The 23,807-nt window shown below is 41.4% G+C and overlaps 1 protein-coding gene across 1 annotated transcript in view; it reads right to left on the bottom strand.

Moving 5' to 3' along the window:
• Positions 1 to 23,807, bottom strand: part of TSPOAP1 (TSPO associated protein 1) — a 153,323-nt gene that overhangs the window by 84,149 nt on the left and 45,367 nt on the right. The window lies entirely within an intron of this gene.

Genomic DNA, 23,807 nt, shown 5'->3' with positions numbered 1-23,807 from the left:
TTTTTTTAAATTGTACAAATTGAATTACTCCAAGTGGTAAGATTGTTTATGCTATGGCTGACCCATCACAACGACATTTCAAACAATGTTTGCCGTGTGTGTTTATTCTAATTGCTACGGATGACAGAACGGTCTAGAACAGCAATTCCCAAACTGACTGCAGCAGTGCCTGTCAGTGAGTGAGTGTGTACTCGTCTGTCAGTGAGTGAGTAAATGAATGTCTGCCGGTGTGTGTATTTGTCTGTAATTGTGTGTGCTCAGCTGTCAGTGAATGAATGTCTGCCAGTGTAAGTGAATGTCTGTCAGTGAGTGTGTCACTAGGGGTTATAAAGTTGTTTTTTTTAAATTATATTAAATAAAAATGCATTTTTTAAAAGAATAGGTTTGGTGCAATGTTTTTTGTATTTGATAGCCTGCCTCCGATTATATTTAAATGCGTATCTCCCATCACCTCCCTACACAACTCTTCCCCTATCCACTAATATAGGTCTTACTTTGAAATTCCTCATTCTAATGTCTAGTCTCCAGGGCCGCCATCAGGGGGTGACAACCATGACGGTTGTCACGGGCCTGGGGGGCCCGGCCGCCCGGGCCCCACGTGGAGCGGCAAAACTGCCGCAGGTGCATCTGCACATGGGCCCATCAGGTGGCCCAAGCATTTACAGTCACCCGATGTGCCCTATATCTGCAGGGGCCCGGTCAGCGCTGCGTCCGTGTAATTGCGCGACCGGGCCCCTTTTTTAAAAAAAAAAAATGCGGCTACACCGCAAGTGCTGCTGGGAGGGAGTGATGGACGGTCACTTCCTTCCAGCTTACTCCGCGCGGGGGAAGAAGCAGAGCAGAGCAAAGGAAAAAGGAGAGGAGAGGCATCCGCTCCCATCACCCCCAGCCACCCTCCTGCAACTTAAAGGTAAAAGGAGGGTGGCTGATAAATGAGGTGTATGTGTCTGCATGTATGTATGTATGTATGTATGTATGTATGTATGTATGTATGTATGTATGTATGTATGTATGTATGTATGTATGCCTGTGTGTGTATGTCAGTATGCATGTCAGTATGTATGTAGGTCTGTGTGTGTGTGTCTATGTATATATCTATCAGTGTGTGTGTATGTCTGTGTGTATGTCAGTATGTATCTGTGTATGTCAGTATGTATCTGTGTACGTATATATCTGTGTGTGTGTATGTATGTGTATGTCTGTATGCCAGTATGTCTGTTCGTCTGTATGTGCTTCAGTATGTGTGTGTGTGTATATGTTGGTATGTCAGTTTCAGTATTAGTGTATCTTTCTGTGTGTGTGTCTGTGTCCTTTTGTGTCTGTGTGTGTGTGTGTGTGTGTGTGTGTATTCCTGTGGGTGGTATTTGGAGGCGGGCACCCGGGGGCCCAGACCTTGAGCTGTGTTAGGGGCCCCACAATTTCTGATGGTGGCCCTGCTAGTCTCTACTGGAGCAAACTCCCTCATTGCACAAAAAACAATGTTAACAATGTTTCAAAGAAAACCTTTCATGTTCTTTAATACTTCAGTCTTCCTACCAGACCCTCTCAATCATCTGCCACTAATGCCACTTCCTTTAATTTAACCTATCTAGCACCCTAACTTGTATAGGCTTATGTACAAGTGCGTGCGCTGTCAGGCTCCTTGTTGGTTTATTATAATTGTAAGGTTTTGCAAAACTTGCAGCAGCTGTAAGTCTGCCTCTCACTCATCACACTTCTAAGAACGAATCAATCTTCAATCTTTGTCCTTACAAATGCTGGTGGGGCACACACCTTGCAAATCTCTCCAACCCTTCTCTGGCTCTCTAAGAGCCTGAGTCATCGCTGCACACATGCACATCAGCTCAGGTGAAAGCTGTACACAGCCCAATTGGCAACACTGCACAGGGCTACAAATATGCTGATAGAAGCTGTAATATGGCAGCTATTAGAATCCTTGTCAGTCCCATCCATTTTATTTGATGTCTGGAGCTGCAGTTGGCCTATAGGGTTTCCCAACAATGTGCAGAAAGAAACATGGGGTCATTTCCATACGTACTGTGCACCAGTTTGCGGTCCCACTACTATGGGTTTTCTACCTTCCCTTACCTAAAGTACTAGCTATTCTTTTTCCCCAGATTTTTTGGATTACATAATATTATTTGATTCCAAGTATTGTTAAGGGACAACTCCGATTACAGCAACCAATGCAGCTTATTTTAGCACTAAAGGTGCAATGACAATGTTTGCATAATAACACCATGCATTTCCTGCCATGTTATTTTTCAGTGAATCTTCAGTTTCCAAACCCCAGTTTTCTGTCCCATTTTGGTATTCATATTTGGCATTGAGCTGTCCAGTAAGCACTCTAGATCCAGCTCAATAAGGAACTTTACAATGCAGTGTTACAGTGTAAAGGTTTGCCACACGGCGAGTTTTTAAAAGGATGCATCTTCCAGTAGTCCGTTTCATTATGTATTGTCATCAGGCATATATCATCCACTGTACAACAAGAGTTAGATGACAGCATCTAATTAGAATCCTGAGCATGATTGGCCTCTAATTTAGCATTTTTTTATTTTTTTTTACATTTTTAATGCCAACAGAATTTCAACAGAATGGCAGCCAGTGGCTTGCTCGGGAGTGTCATCATCCAAAACCCCATATGAAAATTGAAAACAAGGAGAATGATTAAGTACAGCGAAACAATAATATATATTTTTATTTATCTTAATCACACTCTGTTTTATAGTTCAAAGGTCAAATTAACCAAAAAGAAGGGGGGGGCCACGGAAAGCTAATGTAAGGATTTCCTTAAAGGGACACTCCAGGCACCCAGACCACTTCTGCCCATTGGAGTGCTCTGGGTGCCAACTCCCATCACCCTTAACCCTGCAAGTGTAATTATTGCAGTTTTTATGAACTGCAATTATTACCATGCAGGGTTATGATCTCCTCTAGTGGCTGCCTGTCAGAGGGACAACGGCACAGGATTCAGGTAAGTCACTGAAGGGGTTTTAACCCCTTCAGCAACATGGGATTGGGGGGGCTCACTGCAACATTCTGCAGTGCCAGGAAAACTGGTTTGTTTTCCTGACACTGGAGAGTCCCTTTAATATCTGCGCAAAAAAATATATATGTATAAAATTAAAAAAAGTAATTATAATAATCCATGTTTGACTGAGTAAGCATTGACTAGATCACATAATACATCCCAAATGATCATCCAATTAGTTTTAACAGTGAATTCCTGAATACAGCAATGCATATTTTGTACTTCCCTGGTGTGCTCTAGCCAAGCTCCACGATTCAGACTGTCTGCGGTGTACTGGTTAGGAATATCTAATAAGCTGTATGGTGTTCAACACAAATGACATGCAAGATTTTTATTCTGAACTGCACATTTAACACACCAATGCAAGCATTAACGGAACAGTAATCTCAAAAATACCATCTATCTACCAATTGTTCTAGGAAATTGCAATGCCTGTTAAGCTGAAGTTCAAGAAAAGCTGCCTAGCAACTCTGTAGCTCTGCTCCCAAAAAATAATGTACTCTCGTTCTCTGCAAGTGGCTTTTCAGAACTTGAAGGAATACAGTAACATTAAATATAATGTAAAACAAAAAGAGAAACAGAGAAAAGGTGGAGCTAAAATCTAATAGAATATCAGAAATAAACAAAGTGCAGCTAAAAATCACCCAAGTGTTTGTTTAGTCACTAAATAACACTTACATCCCATTAAATATAACGTGCAGACCGCATATTCAGGTCAACCTCTTAAATCATCTACAATTGCTTCTTTCATTAGAGCCAAAATGGAAAACACAGGGTGTAAATATATCAGGGCTTAATATTTCAAGTCCTACGCTACTAGCCAGCCTTTAAAAAAATACTTGCCACTGCAAGCTTGAAGAACCCATGGCAAACTCAGACCTAGATTACCCATTAGGTAAACAATGCGACAGCCGAGCTCAGGCAGGGGCCAAGTTGAGCAAATTTGCACAGAATGTATTCAAAAAGATTGGTCTAAAATGTCAATGAATACTAGCTTAATTTAGTTAATTTACCACTGCATGCACACGAGAAAAAATAAATAAAATGAAAAATTATATATATATATATATATATATATAATATCAAAAGATAGCATTTACTTACCTTCGCATCAGCTCCTGTCAGCTCCCTTCTCCTCCACGCCGGTCCAGTCAGCTCCCCTGTCAGCTCCCACTGTAAGTCTCGCGAGAGCCGCGGGGTCATAGTGCGGCTCTCGCGAGACTTACACTGGGACTTGCAGAGGGAGCTGACCGGACCGGCGCGGAGGAGAAGGGAGCTGACAGGAGCTGCAGGAAAGGTAAGCGCTCTCTGCCAGCCCCCTCCACTGAACTGCCAATGCCACTGGACCACCAGGGAGTGAGAGCCCCCCTCCCTGCCATGTATCAAGCAGGGAGGGGGGACGAAAAAAATCAAAATAATAATAAAATAAAATAATATTAACCCCTTAACGCCGTTACGACTTACCATGCCGTCCTGCATTAAATGGGCTTTAAAGCCGTTGCGATGGCCTGGTACGTCGTAACGGCTTAAGCCCCCAGGAGATGAGGTGTACTCTCCTCCGCCGCGATCCTCTTCTGGAGGGCTGCCTGACAGCCCAGGGAGCCCCCCTCCGGCAAATGAGGCCCCTGGGGGCCATGTGATCGCTCTCAAAGAGCAATCACATGACCCCCTATAGCTGGCTATGGATCTGCCAGCAGGGGGACTGTTTGAAATATCAGACAGTCCCCCTGCTGGCGGGAAAGTAAAAATAAATAAATAAAACATGTGTAAAAATAAATTAAATATATATATTATATATATACATATTATATATATGTAACGTCATACAAAGTGTATTTTAATATTAATATAAGTATATATATTAATATTAAAATACACTTAGAATGACGTTACATATATAATATGTATATATATTATATATATAATATATGTACATATATATTATATATAAATACATATAATTAAAATAATAAAATAAATAAAATATTGAAACAAAATTTTAGATAAATTATATATGCATATGTAATTTCATTCTAACTGTATTTTGTTATTAATATATATATATATATATATATATATATATATATATCGGTAACAAAATACACTTAGAATGACATTCTATATATATATATATATATATATATCTATCTATATATAAAATACAAATAATGAAAAAAATGATTTGATTAATTCAAATTTGATTGACATGCCTGACAACACAGGGAGAAAGTGCAGAGAATTTAATTTGCAAGCACTATATTTGACCCTGTAACTCTCCAAGACACCATAAAACCTGTACATAGGGGGTACCGTTTTACTCGGGAGACTTCGCTGAACTCAAATATTAGTATTTCAAACTGGTAAATTGTATTACAACGATGATATTTTAAGTAAAAGTGAAGTTTTTCAAATTTTTTACAAGCGAACGGCAATTTTATGGTCTATATTATTGTTGTAATATGTTTTACTGTTTTAAAACACTAATATTTGTGTTTAGTGAAGTCTCCCGAGAATAACAGTACCCCCCATGTACAGGTTTTATGGTGTTTTGGAAAGTTAGAGAGTCACATATAAGGCTTGCCTTTCATTTTTTTCACATTGAAATTTGCCAGATTGGTTATGTTGCCTTTGAGAGCGTATGGTAGCCCAGGAATGAGAATTACCCCTATGATGGCATACCATTTGCAAAAGTAGACAACCCGAGGTATTGCAAGTGGGGTATGTCCAGTCTTTCGTAGTAGCCACTTAGTCACAAACACTGGCCAAATATTCGTTTTTTCCTTTTTTTCACACAAAAACAAATTTGGCCAGTGTTTGTGACTAAGTGGCTACTAAAAAAGACTAAACATACCCCACTTTCAATACCTTGGCTTGTCTACTTTTTCAAATGCTATGCCATTATGGGGGTAATTCTCATTCCTGGCTACCACACCGTCTCAAAGGTAACATTACTAATCTGGAAAATTTCAATTTGAAAATGGAATGTTCTATATTTGACCCTATAACTTTCCAAAACAACATAAAACCTGTTAATGGGGGGTACTGTTGTACTCGTGACACATCACTGATTACAAATATGTGCCTTTTTGTGCAGTAAAACAGTATTATGACATTCACAGTTAAAATGTCAGACGGAAATGCAAATTTTTTTTTTTAAAAATCTTATTTTCTCACATTTTTTTAAAATTGTATTCATAATAAATTATGTTCCATATATGAAAAGTTAATGATAAATTAAAGCCCTGTTTCTCCTGAACAAAATGATATATAATAAGTGTGCATATAATTTGAAAGAGGGGAACTACGGGTGAACAGACATATAGCGCAAATTCTAGTTTTTGTTTACGTTTTGTTTTGATCAGAACGTGCACTATTGACTCCGTCCTGAAGGGGTTAAAAATAATAACAAAAAAATTATAATATAACAAAAAAAATTAAAATAATAATTAAAAAAAATAATAATAATAAACATGCCCACCCCCCACCAAGGCTCTGCAACACATACACAAACACACACTGCATCACACACACACACTGCATTCATTATATACACACACTGTAAATAAATATTCAATTAATATTTTTTTAGGATCTAATTTTATTTAGAAATTTACCAGTAGCTGCTGCATTTCCCACCCTAGTCTTATACTCGAGTCAATACGTTTTCCCAGTTTTTGGGGGTAAAATTAGGGGCCTCGGCTTATATTCGGGTCGGCTTATACTCTGGTATATACGGTATTAGGGCATATTCATATGAGGCATAGAATAATAAAACATTCAATAGTACAAAAAAATCCCAGTATTTCTACATTTAGGATGAACAACACTTGTTGATTGATCCCTTTCTCTAAAAGGGACAATCTAAGCACTATAACTACTACCACTCATTGTAATGGTTATATGGTGCTAGGAGTCTATGGTTTCCATTACCAGTTTGTCAAACTGATTTGTAGGAGTTTAACAAAAAATTGGCCCACGAAGGAACTATTCTGTCTCCAATTTAGCTACACTAATAATATGGAAAATACACTTTCAAATTATCAAGTGCACAATCTTCCAGCCTACATGACAAGGATAGCCTGAGAGTATTACAAAGAGGGATATATCATCTAATAACCTCCTCACTTCAAATGTGCATCCAACATCAGGGATGGTTGCTTTTGAATAGGCATCAATTCTCAGCCTACGGGTGCTCTTTATTGCTTCCTCTAACCAACACAAAGAGAATACAAATCCTCTGCACACAATCTGACATTAAACTGAGAAGGTTTAATGGGCTCGCCACTCAGTTTTACACCCACAAACAAGAATCTAGATACACGAAACGCATTGTACTGGTATTGAAAACATACAAATATTTAACGATTTGTTATGAAATGAGAAACAGAGGGTTTTCAAATAGTTGTATAAAAACAAAAATGTAAAAAATAAAAAACTCTCTCTCTCTCTCTCTAACTGGACTACTGGTTGCCTCTATTTTAGAAGTTTCCACCACTTTTTAAGATCCTGAACACTTTGACAAAGCTCCACCAGTATCATCGCATGTGTTTATTAGAATTTTTATTTATTCCAAAATGAATGCTATACAGTACAGAGCAACAAGAAGACTCCTCACTCTGCTGTAATTCAAAATTATAGACACTGCATAATTTAAATTATTACATTGAAAGTATAATCCCATTCACAGGTAAAAGGAGAATAAGACAGGATATGGTTTTGATATAATACAGCATGCATGGAATACGTTGATCACAACACTGTTTATATGGAATTGTCTCTGCTTTGATGTGTCTAGGTCAGGGGTAGGCAACCTTTTAGCAGCACTGTGCCAAAATATGATTGTGATGTCCTGTAGCGTGCCGGTCCTATTTCTTTAAATTGAGGTGTGTATGTTGCCATATTCTGCTTGTGTTATTTATACTGCATTTGCTTTGTATCATTGTATTTGTGCGTATATGAGCTATTATATTGTATATGTTCATTAATAGTTTGTGGTATCATGTATAATACCTATGAATTTGGGCTGTGTATGGGGGCTGTTTGTGGAATTGTGTGTGGATGGATATGTCACATTGTGTATTTGGTAGTGTGTGTATGTGTGGGGCTGTTTGGGGTATTGCATGTGAGAGGCTGCATGTGGGGTTGTGTGCATGTATGTGGATTGTTGGTGGTGTTGTGTTTGTGCGGACTGTGTGTGTGTTTGTATTATTTGAATGAGGGGAGGGTTATTCTGCAGCTCTGAGGCTTCCATGGGTTTTAGTGGGGACCAGGCTGGCCAGGTACAGCTCAAGGACAGAAGCTGCAACAGGAGGCTGTGGGCTGCTCTACTTCAGTGTGGATTCCTATTCACAAGTGCTGGGAGGAAGTGATCTGAGATCACTTCCTCTGCGTGCTGCAATGCATAAATGGAGGATTGTCCTTCACCACCTTTTCATATTAACAGATATCTTAAGTTTCACTGGGACTCCTGACAGGCCAGAGCCTGTTTGGCTCTTGTACCCTTGAGTGCCGTGCAAAGGCACCTCGAGTGCCGTGCATGGCACTAGTGCCGTAGGTTGCCTACCCCTGCACAAGGAGATGTGTTTATATCAACCGGTGATATGCTTTTAGTAACTGAAGAAATGTGTATAATACCCATTGGAATGTTTATAGCAACCGGCTTAATGTTTATAGCAACCAGAGGTATGTTTATAGCAACAGGAGTGTGTTTATAGCAACCAGATATATGTTTATAGCAACCATAGACATGATAATAGCAATAGGAGATATGTTTATATCAACCAGTGATATGCTTTTAGTAACTGAAAAAATATTTATAACAACCAGTGAAATGTTTATAGCAACCGGCTTAATGTTTATAGCAACCAGAGGTATGTTTATAGCAAGAGGAGTGTGTTTATAGCAACCAGAGACATGATAATAGCAATAGGAGCTATGGTTTATTTCAACTGGTGATATGCATTTAGTAACTGAAGAAATGTGTATAATACCCAGTGAAATGTTTATAGCAATTAGAGGTATGTTTATAGCAAGAGGAGTGTGTTTATAGCAACCAGATATATGTTTATAGCAACCATAGAAATGATAATAGCAATAGGAGATATGTTTATATCAACCGGTGATATGCTTTTAGTAACTGAAGAAATGTGTATAATACCCAGTGAAATGTTTATAGCAACCAGAGCTATGTTTATAGCAACAGGATTGTGTTTATAGCAACCAGATATATATTTATAGCAACCAGATATATGTTTATAGCAATTTGAGACATGATAATAGCAATAGGAGCTATGTTTACATCAACCGGTGATATGCTTTTAGTAACTGAAGATATGTGTATAATACCTAGTGAAATGTTTATAGCAACCGGCTTAATGTTTATAGCAACCATATGTATGTTTATAGCAACAGGAGTGTGTTTATAGCAACCAGGTATATGTTTATAGCAACCAGAGACATGAAAATAGCAATAGGAGATATGTTTATATCAACCGGTGATATGCTTTTAGTAACTGAAAAAATATTTATAATACCCAGTGAAATGTTTATAGCAACCGGCTTAATGTTTGTAGCAACCAGAGGTATGTTTATAGCAACAGGAGTGTGTTTATAGCAACCAGAGACATGATAATAGCAATAGGAGCTATGGTTTATTTCAACCGGTGATATGCTTTTAGTAACTGCAGAAATGTATATAATACCCATTGGAATGTTTATGGCAACCGGCTTAATGTTTATAGCAACCAGAGGTATGTTTATAGCAACAGGAGTTTGTTTATAGCAACCATAGACATGATAATAGCAATAGGAGATATGTTTATATCAACCGGTGATATGCTTTTAGTAACTGGAAAAATATTTAACAACCAGTGAAATGTTTACAGCAACCGGCTTAATGTTTATAGCAACCAGAGGTATGTTTATAGCAACAGGAGTGTGTTTATTGCAACCAGATGTGGATTGTTGGTGGTGTTGTGTTTGTGCGGACTGTGTGTGTGTTTGTATTATTTGTATGAGGGGAGGATTATTCTGCAGCTCTGAGGCTTCCCTGGGTTTTAGTGGGGTCCAGGCTGGCCAGGTACAGCTCAAGGACAGAAGCTGCAACAGGAGGCTGTGGGCTGCTCTACTTCAGTGTGGATTCCTATTCACAAGTGCTGGGAGGAAGTGATCTGAGATCACTTCCTCTACGTGCTGCAATGCATAAATGGAGGATTGTCCTTCACCACCTTTTCATATTAACAGATATTTTAAGTTTCACTGGGACTCCTGACAGGCCAGAGCCTGTTTGGCTCTTGTACCCTCGAGTGCCGTGCATGGCACTAGTGCCGTAGGTTGCCTACCCCTGGTCTAGGTTTTGAATGCACTAAACAGCAAATAAAAGGTGAAATGGTGTGCATATAGCTATATATATATATATATATATCGTATGCCTGAAATTGTGGGAGGGATTTTATGGCTATTTAAACCCAGCAAATCCCCTTACTCACCTGTCTGCGACGATTTCGGAAATTCGCTTTCATTTCCGTTTTCACAGACCTCTGACGTCAATCTGCCGCGACGCTCGTACACAGCCCGCCGGTTTTCGTGAGTATCCTTCATCCGCATGGAGGCCATTCGGCGGTTCGCCCAAACCGTGAGTCCTTTCGAATTAATCTTCGTTTTCTGCATACGTTCAGCACACATAAATATTCGTCGGTATGAGTTACCCTGCGCAGCGGCCGGCCATTCGCGTTTGCATGAACACTCGGTCGATCTAGCTTTCCACGTGTACTTTGGTCCACGCTAACCGGCTGTGAACTTTGTTTTATTTGTTTCCGTGCACTTTATGCTATCTCGAACGCAACCAATTGATGATATATACAGTGTAAATAATCCTGTCGTTTACATGTTTTGCTGGTGATCAAGTCACTTTCAGTCATTAATAATCACAAAAAAAAACAAAAAACTGTGGTAAACAGGCATATATTTGTAAATGATAAAATTAAGGCACTCTATAATTTCTACTCACACCAAATACAATCTGCAACTCCCATTTGTCTCAACCATTGCGGATAGGGTTTATGGGAGCTATAGTTTGTCACTGATTGGAGGGATGACGTTACGGAAAGCAGATTTGCGAGGTTTATCAACTAAGCAGTGAATTCTAGTGCTGTGACAAGCTGTTTGCTCAATTCAAAGTAAAGTAGCGCAGACAGGTAGGCTAAGGGGGTGAATATTTGAAGTAGGCATTTCCCCCTTTATCTTGCACGTGGATTATCAGCGGGTGGTGCACTGACCCTTCGTAATATGTAACTCCATTAACCTCTGTCTCCTAAACACTTCATAATTAGCTCGCTGAAATAATGGATGTATTTAAACTTTCCCTATCTCCTGTGCATGCCTGTTTTGCATCTTATTCAACTGTATCAATACCACTCCCCAGACCAGGGGAGCCGTCACTTAGCACTCCCGCTGCACCTCCAGCACGCCGGCGGTATACAATGCACAGCTGTAGGTGGTTTTATGCTCAGGTTCGTTTAGAATGCAAGCCCCGTGATTATATTTTACAGCCTCTATAGCTTTTATGGGATGATCCTCCCCGAACCAGAAGGTGGCAACAGTCATGCATTGTACAGTGGACCCTGGGAATGTAGACTAGTCGTGGTTACGAAATAAATTCTGCAATACTGTGGAAACATAATTCCCTAGGGTCCCACTTTGCTCAGGGTAGTCCTGACATTGAGACAGATAGTTGGCCAATATCCTGGTATTTTTCAGTCATCGTCCGTGGCTAATTTCAAATGGAACATTTTGTCTGATTTAGTCAAGCTGTGATTTTAGTTGACAGTATCTTAACACCGTCGTTCCCGCATAACCGGTTATGATTGTTTCCCATTTGAAACGTTTGTTCCTCGTTTAGTGGTATTCCTTTTTACTTATGTCCGTTCTCACAGGGGGGCTGTTTGAGGCGGATACTAGTCCTTCCTTAGTTCATTTCTGCCTAGAATACTACTAGACTCATTCTGTGCTACCTGCAAGGCACAGACTCGGAGCCGCAAACACGCTGCATACAGATAGTCTTGGTATAACAGTTGCACTGTCTGTATACTGGGTGGGAAGGTGATCCCCTTCTTCTCCCCACACCCCTTCTCCCATTGTCTGCCCATCGCCTGTACACAGTTGCGCATTCACGGTAATAACATCTTGATAGAGGGTTTCAGTACACGGAGTGAATGCTCCCCTCGGTCAGCGCAGCATCTTGCGTTAATTTAATTAACCCGGCGTACTCCTACGCAGTCGGGCACTTCTGTTACTGGACCCGTGCGTCTAAGTTCCCGTCGCGCTTTTGGTATGCGAACCTCGGCAAAGGTAAGTACGCGTTTTTTAACTGTACTATGTACAAGATCAGCGTTTGTACATAAAAAAAATAAAAATTTTCATGTCTATTCATACTACGTTTCAAATCAGGGCCACGATTTGGGCACCTCGAGCCCCGAGGGCTCTACATTACCATCATAAACGCATTCCAGTTTATCCGTCCCGACCGTCTGGACCCCAGTTTCAGTCAAGCCGTACGATCCTCACTCGTTACCACCCACGTTTCGTTCAAGGTTATGTCCTCTCTCGCTAACTACCCTTCCATCTTAGTTAGCAACTGCTGGCTGTTAGGTTCCTAGGTGTCCACTAGTTGTTCTTCCCCCTGGCTTCTTCGCCATAGGTTAGTGGTCCCGCGAGGCCAACACCCATCCTCATACTCGGAGGTACTATGCCCCTCGGGCCAAATCATAGTTAGTCGCCTCGCATTGTGGCATAGAGAGGGCCTCATCCGTCACTCCCATTCTATCTTATGTTTAACTGTCACCGAGAGGCCGACACCCCGCCACCTCATTCAGTGGCCACGCTACCCCCTCACGCCAACGCATAGATACCCCTCTCAAGCCGCTTGGCAACTAGCAGGGCCTCACCTGTCACCAACCTAGTGTAATCGTTTCGCCGCATCGCGGCACTAGCTAGTCGGCCAGCACACACGCACTCACGCTCGCGCTCCTAGTAAGCTGGGGGGGGGGGGGCGGCACACCCCAGACCCGTCAAGCATAATCGCTATGTTTTAGATCCCATAAACGCTTCAGGTATCCTAGCGCTTTATATCCCGCCTTAGTTTCGATCGTGCGTTACATACTCCTACATTGGTGCAAAACAGTATTTCAGAACTATCGTACTCGGCTACTCCGGTGCTTTCAATACGTTATCTCTTACGGGCGATGGGTTTGCTAGATGCTTAGTTCTAGCAGTACGAGGATACCTACATATATATTTATACATATATATATATATTACCCCAACCTGTCGCTCACTGGCGATCCTTAGGTACCACGTACACTACGTGCCCAGGCCAAGCTAGTAGACACCAGGACCTGCGGTTCCTCCTACAACTTGTTTCAGGCATTTCTTACTTATATTCAGTCATATTGGTTTGTTGGGTCTCACGTTGCCCTCCACATTGCACGTTGTACAGTTTTGGCCTCGTTTTGGACCATCGTCGGGTCCTCCAGGCGCTGCAGTGACGCACAGTGACTGCTTCCGGTCTCATGTATTACGGATTTACCGTTTATTTCTTCGCGACGTTTTGGGGGCACTTTGGTACATTGAGTTCTAAATTACCGTTTATCGATTCATACTATCACTCAATTTTCGCGTCGGCGTCGCTTATACAAGCAATGCAGGATAAGCTTTAGCGATCTGATGGGACCGGGTGAACAGTACTCCCACTTGTTTCATATCGAACATCGAGGCATCACTCCGCCTCCATTTTGGCCAAACAAATACCATTCGAATCCTTAATCTACTAATTAGGGACTTGTCTGCACGCCTGACATTCACAGGGTCCTCCATGCGCAGTCAATTCATTTGTCACGCATTTGTCGTTGTTCACGCTTCTCTTTATGTAAGCTTAAGTAGTCCATCGGGAGTTACTTTCGGTCATGCCGGTTGTTTTAATTTAAGGCGTAACACCTTGTGCATCCTGTTGTACAATCTTTCACGATCTCATGCCTACCAAGTAACTGCTATAGGGTTCTTGCTATACGAACACATATCGTCTTCAAATTTTGTCAAAGCTCCTCTTCAGGTTCCTCTCTCGTGCAAACATTTCCCTACGGTGGGTCACGGCTTTGCATTCTATTCTTCGATTCACGTCACGGCAGTTTCATCAGGCGCCTGTTACAGTCCTTTTTCGCTATGGTTTAATGCAGGTAATCGCACGTGTACGGTCAGGTTACGCTTTTCCACAAGAGGTTAATACCCTGCCGCGCTTAGATGGTACAAGTCCACATGGCCTAAATCGTAGGTAGGGCTTCTCTCAAACACAGGGCTACTGGCACGGCCTCAACTCTTACGGGATAGTCCTTATCTTCACCTATTGGTTCCCATTAGCTAGCAGCTCTACTACACGAGAAAGCTCAATGAGCTTCTGAGTTTTGCATAATTTAAACTTATTACGTTTCCTTCCTCCTCACAGCATGCTACAAGAACTAGCTCCAGGTATCGTATTATCTTTAATAAACACTAACCCCTGACGTCTCAAGTTCCCCTGCAGTTTCCTCCGCTTTAGCCACTTCCGAAGTCCTGAAGTCGGACCTTGCTTGAACGTAACGGTTGAGATAAAAGAACACGCAGTCCAGATTTCCTCTGCAGGACAAAAAAGGTATCAATCATGCCTGAAGTTAGAGTCTATGCAGGTAAGATTTGTCCACTAATACTAAGCAAACGTACTCCACGGCTTACGTTATGTGTAAGTATTGTATGTGGTTCAAGATACTAAATGCGTTCCGATTATAATGGTTGCTCGTACAATTTTTGCCACATCTCTCAAACAGTTCATGCTATACATTCGCTCCTTGTTTGTTAGTCTTGGCCTCAATCCGAAGTTCCTTCTCGGTACATTCATTCCGTGTTAGGGCCGCCACAGCAGCCTCAAGTCATCCAGTTCCAACTCATCTTGTAGAGAAGATGGGTCGCTGGAAGTCCTCGGCATACAACCGGTTCATTCCAAATCCAGATAGAAATCAGGCTCGCTTTCTATAATATGTCTAAATGTTTTGTTATGTTTAATAAATGTCACACACTTTTTAGCCCTCTTTTGCAGGCCTAACCTCACGTCGGTTTCGGCACACCTCAACCGACTCTCATATATTAAAATTACACACAGTTTAATGTGCGCCCCTTCCATAATCCCATACACAAATAGAAGGCGTATGCCTGAAATTGTGGGAGGGATTTTATGGCTATTTAAACCCAGCAAATCCCCTTACTCACCTGTCTGCGACGATTTCGGAAATTCCCTCCCACCACACCCTCTTCATATATCATTATACCTGGGTGGGCCCTCTTTTGCAGGCCTAACCTCACGTCGGTTTCGGCACACCTCAACCGACTCTCATATATTAAAATTACACACAGTTTAATGTGCGCCCCTTCCATAATCCCGTACACAAATATTTATATATATATATATATATATATATATATATATATATATATATATATATATATAGGCCTGTAGTTGTGGGAGGGGCTTGTTTCCCTTCTTAAGGAGCGCCAGACCCTTCCTCACTACAGTCTCAGGTCTGATTTGCATACCAAGACTTCCGGTCCGTACAAATCGCCATTTACTTACCTGCAACTCATGGAAATGCCTACCTAGTCCTGCAGCCCATGGTCATCTATCTCGCTGTTTTCCTGACTCTCCAGAACCTTGACAGGACATCAGCACCTCTTCATTCGCATCGCTGACTGTTTCAGTGAAAACCATAAGTCAAAGCTGCCCGTCGCACCTCAGTCGCGGGCACTCAGCATCATCCGAGGTCGGCTCTAACTCTCATTCATGCATCTCTGTTAATTTCTCTCATGTGCTCGCGGCCATACGAACGCATGGGTTACATTACAGTCTTTCGGCTAATTCTAGCCTGTTCGAGCTCACTTAGGTTTGGCAGGCTTTCGGGAGCACTCGCATGAACGCTTTGATCGGCATACAAACGACTAGTGGTCATATTCTCAGAACTGTTGTTTCGTATGATTTTTGTTATTTCGCAACGTTTGGTTGTATACGAAACTTAGCCCATCTCATGGGCCATTCGTATATTTTTAACCGAACGCCCTATTTCAGCATTTGGTTAAACATATGTATATGAATGTTCGTTTCTCTGTTGGTTATATATTGCTAGTTTAAATATCGGCCTCTGGTGGTCAATTTTGTTATTGCAGGTAAATATTTTAGAGTTTTGTCTGCTAATTGAAATGGATAATTTGTTTAGATCAAACAAGCGCATTGCTTATTAATTAACTGCAACAATATAATTGCTTATTAATTATGGTACGCTTCAATAGTTAATCTTAAAATACACAATCTTTTCTAGGTACCTCAAAATTGTGTTATTCAAGTTGTTATCAGGTCTCATTTTTTCCATACTATAGGTATGGTTATCCCCTTACTAAACTGGGGTTACATTAAGCCTTTTTGTGGCTATTTAGGTGGGGCTTATATGTATACAATAATCTTTCATGCTCAGAGACTTATTTAAATGCATTGTTTATTTCAGTTCAACTAAGCCCTCAGCATTTGAGCACCATCACTCCAACCATTCGCAATTCACTGTGTATATAAGGTTAGTAGTTATAGTTATTCTGGCCACTCAAGGTCTCCGTTTCTGGTCCTTAGGTTTATTCTTCTACATTACAAGGTACTAGGCCATCCAAGTCTCCTTTCAAGTCACTGAGGTCCGTTCCACTTTTCTCAAGTATTATACCAGTAGGTATCTTTATAGTATAATGCAGGGCTTGACAAATCCCAGGCACCCGGTCGCCATGGCAACTAGAAATTTTGCCCTGGCATCTTTGATTTGTCAGCCTTTTACCTAAAGTGGCCAGCTGTGCAAACAATGGCCGGCTCAGGAAGCTGTGTAGCCGGCCACCCACGGGAGCATAGAGTCGTCCAGCCCAGCGAGCTTTGTGGCCGACCGCCTATCCACCCCCCACCCGCACGGGAGGTATGGAGGTTGCAGGCTGGGGCAGCGCGCAAAGGCACAGTCTTCCTGCAGCTCCTCTCTGCTCACTCGCACTGTGTAATGATGCCAGCAGTCGGAATAGGACATCATCCAGCCCCCTTCATCACTGCAGACAGCACGAGGGAGCAGAGAGGAGCTGCAGGAAAACTGCCCCCTTGCACCCAGGAATAGCAGCCCCACTGGACGCCAGGTAAAGTCCACCTAGCTCTCCCAAAGGTAGGGAGATTGGATTAGAATTAAAAATATAAAATGAGAGAGCATTAGAGAAAGTGTGTATATCTGTGTGTATGTATGTATGTCTGTCAGAGAGTGTGTGTCTGTTTAGGTACATGCCCCCCTCTGATCACATGACTGGTGTTTTTACTTATCCTTTTTTCCCCATGCCGTGCTGGTTTCGCTGTTGCTTGTCCCACCTCCATAGTGGAGATCTTAATGATCTCAGCTAAGCCAATGCTTTCCCATAGGAAAGCATTGGGAGGATATTACGCAGGTTCTCTAAGGGTAACATTCAGCTCCTCCATGTAGAGCACTGACACAGGACTCTAGTGGCCATTTGAGTGACGGTCACTAGAGGTCTTAGTAGGCAGCAATGTAAACACAGCCTTTTCTCTGAAAAGGCAGCATTCACATTGAAAAGGCCACAGACAGGCTATTGATTTGTAGTGGTTCTAGTGACTATAGAGTCCCTTTTTAGCGGACTCCTAGATTCCAAGCAAATTTGTCAAGCCCTGGTATAATGGATAAAAGAACTATACAATATAGGTTATTACAGAAGGCTGTTTCACCTGATCCTGATCCTTTTTTGATTTGTTCACCGGGTATGTCAATCTTTTCCTGTTCATACCTCCCTACTCCTTTATGGTTCTTAGTATAGGTTCATACTGGCTTATAGGTCTAGGAGGCCTCTAATGGTAATTATTTCCAGGCCTTTCATGCCTTAGCTTAGTGGTCCCGCGAGGCCATCACCCATCCTCATACGTTCGCCCCTCGGGCCTAATCATAGTTGCATAGTAAGGGCCTCTCTTGTCACTCCCATCCTGTCTTATGCTTGCACATATCACCGAGAGGCAGTCACCCTGCCACAACGTTTTGTGGCCACATATCCCACTTGCACCAACTCATAGATAGAACCTCTCAAGCCGCTTGGCAATTAGCAGGGCGTCACCTGTCACTATTAGAGGTAATTATTTTTGCTGCTTGGCAGTAGCTAGCCAGCCAGTATAGGTAAAAGACCCCACATAACCTATTTTTTAATTTTAGTATGTCGCAACTACCTGAAGGAGGGGAGTAATTATCTATCCCCAGTACACCAGATAGATCCTGGACCATTCCGAGGATCACAGCAGAATTACGCAAAAGAAACCTCCTCTATCCGGCTACGGCCAGGAAAGTTGAACTGTATAAGTTACTTAATACCCAGACCGATAACACCGGGGCTGGAGAGGGATCCAGAAGTGGCCAGTCTTCCAATCCAAAGACTGTTTTGTTATCGGTTCTATCCTCTTTAGGGGGAATCAATGACAAGTTGGATAGGATGGACTCAGGAATCCAATTGAGTTCTCCATCAGCTCTGGTTACTCCTGATTCCGCTAATCTCCCCAGCACCCAATCTGGTAATATTGGCCTTAAGAACCTGCATATTATAAACCTGGCTGGCTAACATAAAAAAAGGACATCTTGGAGGGGGAAGACGTGAATTTGGTCTCATTCCTCATTGCCTCCCAAGATGTCTGTAATATTGAAATCCAGGGATCCCAGACTGAATCGCAAATTGTGAATACCGGAATTTGTTCTCGCATTTGTGATAGACCGGGATGTGGTTTGTTCAGTTTTCAGAATTAAATACAATTTCTAGCCTGCTCATAGAACGCTTAGAAGAGTTAATAGGTTTTTCTTCAAGAAAGCCAATATGTCTGACTCATGACTTGAAAATAACTAAGGGAGAAACATTTTGACATATTAAAGGAATTTATAGAAAGAACGGTGATCTAGCAGTCGAGGCAAGAGATTGCAGTGCAGTTTGCAAACATCAGTTGCTCACTCTATAGTTTTAAGTTGGTAGATCAATGATGGAAGAATAAAAATAAATAAATAAATAAAGTTTTTTTGCCTGCTCAAGGATGAAGTATACTTATCAAAGTTCTAGGGGGATAAGGCTTCTGCTTTATTTGAAAATATTACTATAGAAGAAAATGACAAGGTCATTAAAGGATTGAAAAACAAAAAGATATCCTAACCCGGATGGATTCTCTGCTTTTCTCTATAAAAAAAAAAAAAAGTCAAAGAGCTAATAGCCCCAACACCTTATGAAGTTTTGCAAGTTCATGCTCCAAAGATGTAAGTTCACAACAGAATTGCTAGAGGCGTATATTGCAATTTTGCCAAAGGAAAGCTAGAATCCAACACGTTGCTTGAGGTTTAGAGCAATCTCTCTCATTAACATAGATTGTTAAGATTTACAGGATAATTTTTGTCAATAGACAAATGTGGTCCATCAGGACTAAGTGGGATTCATCTAAAACAGCAAAGCACTAGATGCTAGTCGAAGGATAATAAACTTAATTTATCCAAGTCATCGTAAAGGGCTAAAGTTTATGCTAGTAAACCTTGCTGACGAAAAAAGATCATATGAATTTGAGGTTTCTATGGGATGTTCTTGTTGACTTCAGGCTCCTTAATAAGTTTATATCAGCAATCCAAGCCCTCTAATTTTCTGACAGTGAAAATCTCAATGGGTGTGAGGTCTGACGTGAGTAAGGGAAAAAAAAATGACCCTTGGTTGTTTATGCGACACATTGGACCACTAGAAGGTGCACTTAGAAATAACAAATGTGAAGGGTATTGTGTGAAAATCTGCAGACTATAAGATCAGCATAATTGCAGATGACACTTCTCTCTCCTAAACATTCAAGAATATATCTTTGATTTGCATTTACAAACTAATTTCAGATTTCTCCCAGGATATAAATTAAATTAACCAAAATGTGAAGGTTTAAATATTTATTTTGAGGAGGAGGAATTTTGAGCACTACCACACTCTTGTCATTAGGATGAAAATTTATTGCACAGACTATTTTGGTTTCACGCTTACATCCTTTCCCAGGATCTATATATTCATGACTATTCCATCACTTCTTGGAGAAAAAAAAAAAATTGAGCAAGGCAACATGGTTTTTAAAACAAACATTGAAGTTGAAGGTGGGTTCTCACTGTTGCATAGGTTTGGAGGAAGTTTTTTGTGCTCCTATTGTTCTCTCAAACATACCTTGGTCTGATCTCAATAAGGAGCAATAAGGAGTTGTAGAGTTCATTTATCCACGCACAACTCCCTAATCTTGCTAATAATTAGGATCCCAAAGTCCCAAATACACAGCAAGACGCAGGTAAAGGATTTTCAATGGTGGACACTGTAGCAGAGCCCTAGTCCTGGCAGGGACTTTTCTCTGCTGGATCACCAAGACTAGAAATCAGGAACAAGAAATTGCCAAGTAAATAGCCCACATCCTCCCCAGAAACTGGGCGACATACTTCTGGGAGTACAACTGAAGTTTATTCTGCCACACACAGTTTTTATACATTGCCCCTAGCATGGGGTTTCCAAATCAAGAACACAAGGGTTTATTTCCCAAGAGCCTTTGTGTTTGAGATATAATTGAGCTCCAGTTAGGATAACTCAACAAAAGTTATGTTGGAGCAAAGATTTGGCTTACCGGCCACAAGGTGATAGCCCAAAACAGTTCCAGAGGATTGGGCAGGATGGCCGGTCAGCTTTCGGGGGTTCCTGTGCGAACACTGACAAACGCTCCCCCTGGCTGCTATGGAGCAAATGCTCCACCTGTTCGGTAGGTCCTATTTCCCGAACGCCTTTCCTCTAGTTGGTCGGGAAGTGGGGTAGGCAGCGGTACCAGCACAGGTTTGCAGAGAAGCGAGGCCAAAACAGTTCCAGGCATTAGACGACTAGGTACCGCTGCCTGCGTTCGGGATACAAAATGGCAACCATGCACTGGACTACGTGCGTTTGGTTATATGAATGGTGGCCACTCAGGGAAAGCATTAAAGCGAATGTGTCAATTTGTGGTTAACAGCCAGGGGAGGTGGGTGTTCACTGGGGCATAACAAGGGATCACACACCAGTCATTCGGGAGACGAACAAGGGGGTACAGACAACCGAACATAAGGAAATGGAGTCTGCTACAGACACTTCACATAACATTCACAGATATTAGTGGGGTCACGTTACCTGATTGACTAGCTGCTTTGGTCACTAGGCCGCAACTCTGAAATGAGGGAGGCATCTGTACCTTCATGATAGAGACACTGTTCCAGATATGCTGGAAACGTGGATCGGGAGGCAGCCCGTATCAAAACTTGTATAGTGTGGGATGTAGACCAATCAGGGAAAAAAAAAAATATATATATATATATATATATATACACACACACACACACACATATACACACACACACACACAGAACCTTGTAGCCCACACTCTGTCCCAGGTATTTGCCTTGATGCTGCCTCCAGCCAAAACATACTTCCCAGATACAGTGCCCTCGAAGGTCTTGTTCCTGAATCAAAGGTGTGCTTTAGTAAGCTTTTTACAGTGATTACAAGTCATGTCGACGTTTCAGTCCACCCGGATAATTTTTTTTATATCTTTCTGCCCTGTGTTAGCCCAGCCAATTTAAGGACCAGTACACACCTTTGTCAGTTTAGTTGAACCAGGTTCTGTGTGTTGGAGCACCACATCCTGACATTTTGTTTGATGGGTGAATCATGTTATGATCTGGGATTGCAGGACTTTGAATTCATCAACTTTATGTCAATTTTTAACTTCTGGAAAGCTTCCTTTCCAAATAATTCCTCAAATAATCAACACCTTTTGAGAGGAAGAATAAATACGACTGTTCTGGCAGGGGTGTTCAATCTCAGGGATACTTGGGAAATTACAAAACTGCTTAGGAAAGTGTAAAGTCCCCTTTCAGCTACTATGGGAGGGACACCCAAGTGAAAGTCTGGATGAAGAGTTATAGAAGATTTTTGCTAATTGTCATTCTGTTTCTAACTGTATATTGCTAAATTAAAATAGCTACACATGCCTTAAGATTGTACATGGACCCAGTATGGCTAAGCCCAGGTTTACCCAGGTATTCATCCATGTGTTTTAGAGGCTGTGGTTAAACTGGGCACATTCTTCCACACATGATGGTTGTTTGATCGGATTGTTGTCCTTTGACGGGAGAGTTTTTACCTTCTTAATTGTCTTTTTGATCTTACTTTGGCCTTTGACACTAGACTGTTCCTGTTTGTCTGAATGTCCACTTCACATCGGATGTCAAATCAGTTAAGAAACTTTCCATAAAATATCTATACCGCGAATAAAATGTGTATAGCACATACAGCTGTAATCAAATTGATTCAAACCCCATTGAAATTGAGGTTTATTGTCAAACTTTACAGACTTTCAGATGCAGGGCAATAAAAAAAGCAAAAAAAGAAAATTAAATCAAACAAAAGCAATTGAAACAGCACAACAACAAATGCTTCAAGTGGTTTCCCCAAATTCTACAGAAAATGCAACTTATAATTACTTCTCGTCTCAAAATTAATCAACCCCTTCATGGCAAGCATCTCTAGTACTTCGTAAAGCACCCTTTATGACCTGCTGCAAACATGATGCATAGGCAGACACCAGCTTCTGGCAGTGTTCCTGAGAAATCGCTAATGACTAATGGCCTCCAGTTCAGTTATATTCTTGGGTTTGCGTGCTGCATCCACCTTCTTCAAATCCCACCTGGAATTTTCTATAGGGGTAAAGTCAGATCACTGTGATGGCAACTGTAGAAATTTCTAAGACTACGTCTGCAACCATGCCTTGGTGGAATTTGAGGTATTCTCGAATCATTGTATTGTTGGAAGGTCCAATGACATCCAAATTCCAGCTACCTCACAGACGGCATGACATTTTCTCCAAATAGTTCCTGATACGTCATTGAATCCCTCTTGCCTTCCACACGCTGCAGATTTCCAGTGCCAGAGTATTCAAAGCAGCCCCAGAGCTTCACCAACAAACCACCATGCTTAAAATGTAGGCAGAGTGTTCTTTTCAGCGTATGCTTCATTCTTCTTCCTCCCGACATACTGCTGATCCATTGTTCCAAAAGGTTCCAGTTTTGTTTTATCGCTCCACAGAACAGAATCCCAAAATGTCTGGTTTATTTATATGATTTTCAGCACATAGTGGAGCCAACCTTTCTTATGCTTTTGTGTCGGTAGTGGTGTACGTCTTAAAGTTTTGGCATGGAAATCTTCTGCACATAGTAAGCACCTTACTGTGATCACTGAAACCTCAGTGACTGTTGCCACCAAGTCTTGCTGTGGGTCTTTTGCAGTCACTCCAGGGTTTTTCACACCCCGCCTGCTCACAAATCTGGTTGCAGCCATTGATAGCTTCCTTTTTCTGCCCCAGCCAGGTAGTTTAACTATTGTTCCTTCAACTTTGAACTTATGAACTATGCTGCTATTATGTCTCTAGGAACATTTAGCGACTTCACTATCTTTTCGGATCCTGTTCCTGGTTTGTAAAGATGATGATCTCTTCTGCTAACTTTGTGGACCATTCTTTTGGACTTAGCCATATTTCAAACATGCAGTCAAACATGACACTCAAACACCTAGCCAGTTCCGGTATTTCTAGAATCCCAGCTCAAGCACAACTGGTGCAACTAAT

The sequence above is a fragment of the Pelobates fuscus genome, chromosome 1 (genome assembly GCF_036172605.1).
Source record: "Pelobates fuscus isolate aPelFus1 chromosome 1, aPelFus1.pri, whole genome shotgun sequence".
Taxonomy (NCBI): domain Eukaryota; kingdom Metazoa; phylum Chordata; class Amphibia; order Anura; family Pelobatidae; genus Pelobates; species Pelobates fuscus.
This window is presented reverse-complemented; position numbering and strand designations above follow the sequence as displayed.